The sequence below is a fragment of the Balaenoptera ricei genome, chromosome X, assembly GCF_028023285.1.
Source record: "Balaenoptera ricei isolate mBalRic1 chromosome X, mBalRic1.hap2, whole genome shotgun sequence".
Lineage (NCBI taxonomy): Eukaryota > Metazoa > Chordata > Mammalia > Artiodactyla > Balaenopteridae > Balaenoptera > Balaenoptera ricei.
In genome coordinates this window covers 45,145,760-45,152,520 of record NC_082660.1, presented here as the reverse complement: position 1 = coordinate 45,152,520, position 6,761 = coordinate 45,145,760, and the positions used below count along the sequence as shown (strand labels likewise).

General features: G+C 39.9%; 1 pseudogene; it reads left to right on the top strand.

Annotated features, from left to right (window-relative positions):
• Positions 1-4,917: 4,917 nt before the first annotated feature.
• Positions 4,918-5,579, top strand: LOC132357030 (peroxiredoxin-1-like; annotated as a pseudogene).
• The last annotated feature ends 1,182 nt before the right edge of the window (positions 5,580-6,761 follow it).

Genomic DNA, 6,761 nt, shown 5'->3' with positions numbered 1-6,761 from the left:
ATATTATTGCTTTTTGTATGTTGCTCTTGTATTTTGCCACTTTGTTAAATTATTTTTATTGGTTCTAATGGTTTCTCGATTGACTGTCTTGGATTTTTTATGTAGACAATTATATTGCTTACAAATAATGATAGTCATATTTCCCTTTTTATTATTTATATCTCTTTTGCCAAAGTTAATTCATTCATTCAGTTAATATTTGGCAGCTGCTTATGTGCCAGGGCAGCTGCCATGTGCCAGGCATTGTTCTACACTTGGGGGATACAGTAATGGACAAAACAGACAAGGTTTATGCCCTCCAGTGCTTATATTCTATTCAGGAGACACTGACAATTTAGGAAAGGCATAAAAAGGTCAGTCACCTAGCTGCATGTAAATCAATGAAGTTAGAACACTCCCTAACACCATACACAAAAATAAACTCAAAATGGCTTAAAGATTTAAATATACGACATGACACCATAAAACTCCTAGAAGAGAACATAGGCAAAACATTCTTTGACATAAATCGTAGCAATGTTTTCTTAGATCAGTCTCCCAAGGCAAAATAAATAAAATCAAAAATAAACAAATGAGACCTAATGAAACTTATAAGCTTTGCACAGCAAAGGAAACCATAAACAAAATGAAAATAAAACCTACAGACTGGGAGAAAATATTCACAAATGTTGCGACCAACAAGGGCTTAATTTCCAAAATATACAAACAGCTCATACAACTCAATATTAAAAAAACAAACAACCCAATCAAAAAATGGGCAGAAGATCTAAATAGCCATTTCTCCAAAGAAGACATACAGATGGGCAATGGGCACATGAAAAGATGCTCACCATTGTAATTATTAGAGAAAGGCAAATCAAAACTACAATGAGGTATCACCTCACACTGGTCAGAATGGCTATCATTAAAAAGTCTACAAATAACAAATGCTGGAGAGGGTGTGGAGAAAAGGGAACCCTCCTACACTGTTGGTAGGAATGTAAATTGGTGCAGCCACTGTGGAGAAAACTAAAAAGAGAGTTGCCATACAATCCAGCAATCCCACTCCTGGGCATATATCCAGACAAAACTATAATTCAGAAAGATACAGGCACCCCTATATTCATAGCAGCACTATTTACAATAGCCAAGACATGGAAACAACCTAAATGTACACTGACAGACAAATGGATAGAGAAGATGTGGTTTATGTATACAATGTATTATTACTTGGCCATAAAAAGAATGAAATAAAGCCATTTGCAGCTACATGGATTATCTAGATTATCATACTAAGCGAAGTCAGTCAGAAAGAGAAAGACAAATATCATATGATATCACTTATTTGTGGAACCTAAAAAAAGAATACAAACGAACTTATTTACAAAACAGAAACAGACTCATGGACATAGAAAACAATCTTATGGTTACCAAAGGGGAAGGGGGAGGAGGGATAAATTAAGAGTTTGGGATTAACAGATACACACTACTATATATAAAATAGATAAACGACAAAGACCTACTGTATAGCACAGGGAAGTATATTCAGTAACTTATAATAACCTATAATGGAAAATAATATGAAAAAGAATGAATATATATGTATATAAATATACATATATATATATATATATATATATCTGAATAACTTTGCTGCACACCTGAAACTAACACAACATTGTAAATCAACTACACTTCAATAAAAAAAAAAAGGTCAGTCATCACTGGCAAAATATCCTCAAACTTAGTGGCTTAAAATAACAATAAAGGGGGAGGGATCATTTAGGAGGTTGGAATTAGCAGATACACACTACTATATATAAAATAAATAACAACTATATATAAAATAAGATAAACAACAAGGACCTACTATATAGCACAGGGAACTATATTCAATATTTTGTAATAAACTATAAGGGAAAGGAATCTGAAAAAGAATATATATATAACTAATATTATATATATATATATATATATATATATATATATATATATATATGAATCACTGTGCTGTACACCTGAAACTAACACAACAATGTAAATCAACTATACTCCAATTTTTTAAAAAAAGGCATAGGCTCTGAAATCAGAAAAAAAAAAACAATAAATATTTATCTCACACAGTTGATACTGGTCGTGAATCTGGAAATAGCTTGTTGATGACTCGGGGTCTTTCTTGAGATTGTAGTCAAGATGTCAGCTGGGCTTGCCATCATCTGAAGACTTGGCTGGGGCTGGAGGATTCATTACCAAGATAGCTTACTTACACGGCTGGCAAGGTTCTGGTTGTTGGAAGGAGGTCTCAGTTCCTCACCTCCATAGGGCCGCTTAAGTGTCCTCATCACGTGGCAGCAGGCTGTCCCCAGGAAGAGTGATCCAAGAGGGAGAGACAGGCAGAAGCTGTAAAGTCGTTTATGACCTAGCCTTAACAGTATTCCATCATTTTCACAATATACTATTGATTACACAGGTCAACCTTATTCAGTGTGGGAGGGGACTACACAAAGGTATGAATACCAGCAGGCAGGGATCACTGGGGGCCATCATTTTTTTAAAATTTTTATTGGAGTATAGTTGATTTACAATACTGTGTTAGTTTCAGGTATACAGCAAAGTGAATCAGTTATACATATACATATATCAACTTTTTTTTTAGATTCTTTCCCCATATAGGTCATTACAGAATATTGATTCTTTTCCCATATAGGCCATTACAGAGTACTGAGTAGAGTTCCTTGTGCTGTACAGTAGGTCCCTATTAGTTTTCTGTTTTATATATAGTAGTGTGTACATGTCAATCTCAATCTCCCAATTCATCCCTCCCCTCCTTACCCCATCGGGGGCCATCTTGAAGGTTGGATACCACAAACTATACATGAATTCTGAGGGAATTGTAAAGCGTGAAAGTAGAGGATGTCAGCTGTGAAGCATAGGCAACTTGAAGCCAGGAGACAGGCTCATGAACAAGAATTGAGGATTATTAAAAAAGGAATCTCTAAGATAGTTATTCTCAACCATCAAACTCAATAATGACTTTATAACAAATATTTTGTAATACCCTTTTATTTTCCTGAAATGGAGTTTGTGGATAAGTAACTTACCTATATACCTAATTTGAAAAGATGAGCATAATGTCCTAACTGTAATGTTAAGGACATAAAGTTATATTTTTTTAACAAAATAAAACATATTTCGATATCTAAATGCTTAATCATGATTATACTGGAAGGCATAATGAAGTCAGTGGCCTCCACCTGAAAATGCTAACTGATACAGGTGTGTTGTATTGGTCACTCAAATACCACAAATGGCATTGCCATAGTGATGTTGAAATGGAGCAGGACCCTATGGTCCTCCCCACAATGTCCTCTGCCTGCTTTTTGTCTGTGGAAAAACTTTTATTAAAGAATAAATTTAATCAGAGAGTGAGAAAATTCAGAAACAAAGGAAAACAGTCCAAGACTAAATAATAATAGTCACTAAGCATAATCAAGGACCTTTAGTTCCTCTTCATGGGCTATAGATAATATTCTGAGCCATATCCTGTGAGCTATCTTGTAGATATTGAAACCCCCACCAGGTAGAAGAAGTGAACTACAGGATGACCAGACTGTAACCATGACATAAACTGCCACAATTCTGAGAATTGGGCTCAAGGAAATGGGAACAAACCGACCCTGGAACTGAAGATTAACTGTACTTAGAACAATCAAGATGATGCTGGTCAGACCACCGCATGACCAATTTCAAGAGGACCGCCAGAGCTGACTGCTGTTTCTGCATGTAGCCCCCTCCCTCTGTCTATAAAAGCTCTTGCGCACTGGTTGTTGGGGGTCGGGGGTAACCGGCCTTTGGACAGGAGTTCGCCCTCCTCCCGGGTTGCCGGCATCCAAAATAAAGCAAGCTTTCCTTTCCACCAACTTGCCTCTTTATTGGCTTTTGAGTGGCGAGCAGCTGGACCTTACTTTTGGTTCCAATGTGGTTTTCCAAATGATGAACAACTCTTGGTAAAATTCTGAATAAAACAACGCACAATCTTCCCTTGATTTACGATTGTTGCATTTTTGAAAACTTCAGTGTTAATTTAAACTGTATAAAAATACTTGGTGTTTTTGTTTAATATGGAGTTGGGTTATAAGCTCGGATAATCGTAAACAGTCTTTTCACCTACATGAATGTCTAGCAGACATTCAAAAGTCACATGAGATAAGACTGTCATGTGCACTGCAGGACTTTAGCAACCCTGAACCCTGCCCACCCCCCTGTTATTGTGACAACCAAAAGTACCACCGTATATTTCCCAAAATGCCTTCTAGAGAGCAATATGGACCCCCACCCTCACTCCCACCCCCACTGAAGACCACTTAGCGAAGAGAGGGCACGTAAGTAGGCAGTGGAAGGAAATGAGAAGTGGAGGGGTATGGTTGTGAGGGGTACTTGAGAACAGGAAATGAGGCAATCTGAATCTTGGGGCTTCCATCGCCATACATATTTACTGATGGAATGAAGGTCTCAGAACCAAACACAACCTTACACCAGGGACAAGAGGGAAGATGGAGAGGCGGGTAGAAGAAAAGGCCAGGACTTGTGGACTCTGAACTAACAGGACTTAGGACTACTATTGCACTTTTGCTGAAGTCACCTTAGCATTTTAGACACTACCTCATACCTTTCTTTCTTTCATTTTCTTTGAGCCCAGACTAACCGGAGCTTCTAAAATGCTGGTTACTGCTGAAGGACATCTCTATTTTACATATGAGAAGACTGAGGCCGCGAGAGATGAAATGCCTCACAGGAGGTCCCCACAGCAAGTTGATGGCTGAGCCGGGGGAAGTGAGGATCTTTCCACTAGAGTACTTTTTTTTTTTTTTTTTGAGGATACAAAGAATTTATTTTGGCATGTCTCTTTCCTGACTGTCCTCTGTGGTTTGTCTGTGAGAACTGCTGATAGCAATATGTCTTCAGGAAATGCCAAAATTGGGCACCATGCCCCCCAGTTCAAAGCAACTGCTGTAATGCCAGATGGTCAGTTCAAAGATATCAGCCTATCTGACTACAAAGGAAAATATGTTGTGTTCTTCTTTTACCCTCTTGACTTCACCTTTGTGTGCCCCACGGAGATCACTTTCAATGACAGGGCAGAAGAATTTAAGAAACTCAACTGCCAAGTGATTGGTGCTTCTGCGGATTCGCACTTCTGTCACCTGGCACAGATCAACACACCCAAGAAACAAGGAGGACTGGGACCCGTGAACATTCCCTTGATATCAGACCCCAAGCGCACCTTTGCTCAGGACTGTGGGGTCTTAAAGGCCCATGAAGGCATCTCATTCAGGGGCCTTTTTATTATTGATGATAAAAGGTATCCTTCGACAGATCACCATAAATGACCTTCCTGTTGGCCGTTCTGTGGATGAGACACTGAGACTAGTTCAGGCCTTCCAGTTTACTGACAAACATGGGGAAGTGTGCCCAGCTGGCTGGAAGCCTGGCAGTGATACCATCGAGCCTGATGTCCAGAAGAGCAAAGAATATTTCTCTAAGCAGAAGTGAGCACTGGGCCGTTTTAGGGCCAGGCTGCAGTAGGTGGCCATGAGAACAAAACTATTGTCTTTTGTACTATTGTCATGCTTAAAACACAGACCTTACAGTCAGCCCAGATGTGGTGTGGGACAGGACAGGCCTTTCCTGCAGGGGTTGGGGAGGCCAGCCTTTCTTCCTCTGGAGGGAATGGCCTGAGCTGTATTATGGGGCAGGCAAACTGATGTGTATAGTAATAGGGTATCGCTCTTGGCCTTTTGTAGTTTTATTAAACTTGAGCTGAGACCTTGTTGATTCTTCATTTTAGGGGGGCATTAGCCTTTGAGTGTAAGAGAAATTTACTTTTTGCTTTCCCTCTTGAGGGGAAAATGAGGTGTGAGAGCTGCCACAGAATCAGGAAATTATATTGAGGGGAAATGCAAGTAGATACAGGGAATGGACCTGAAGCAAGGTGTTTCATTTCACCATATCTGGAGAAGAGCAAGACCTACTACAGTATTGGCCAAGGCACTGCAATTTGTGTTATAGGCTGGGTTGCAGCTTAAGAGCCCAATGAGATTACTGACATTTACTTTTACACTACTGGTTGGGCTGTATGAAAACCTGAGGCTTGGCCTTTTCTGATAAATGCCTGGTACTGGTACTGTAAAAGATCAGAGTTAGAGGCTTCAGTAGCTTTGGAACTAAAAGGGAGAGGAGGACACAAACACAAGCGCTGGTGTTCATAGGGTAGGGCTTTCTGTGTCAAAAGCATAGTGCTGAGCACCTCGTGGCTTCCCTGGGTTTCTATCCTTGATTTACGGGTAGTTCTTTCTTGTCCTCAAATCATTGTCCTGAGGGAGGGTTGTCAGTGGGGCAAAGGTGGATTCCTCCTGGGCTCTTGAGGCTAGAGCAGATTCAGGACTCAGAATCCTTCTGTATATCATGTGGTGCCCTTCTAGACACCTTCCAGACACGGCTACCCCAGCCTACCTACCCCTCCAGTCTTCAGACAAGCAAGAGCTATGAGCAGCAGTATAGGATTCCCGGGGCCTTCAATAATAGCTTATTCTATGCCAGGCACTATTTCATATTTATTCAGTCTCCATAATAACCCTCTGAGGCAGGTACCATTATTTAGGGGACAGTTGCTTCTTAAGCCCTGTAACAAGCAGCATCTTGAAGCACTGCAGAGAAATGGTAACAGGTAATAATCCCATATTCCAAGGCAGGTGGCAAGTCTGGATCTGCTTTGGTCTTTT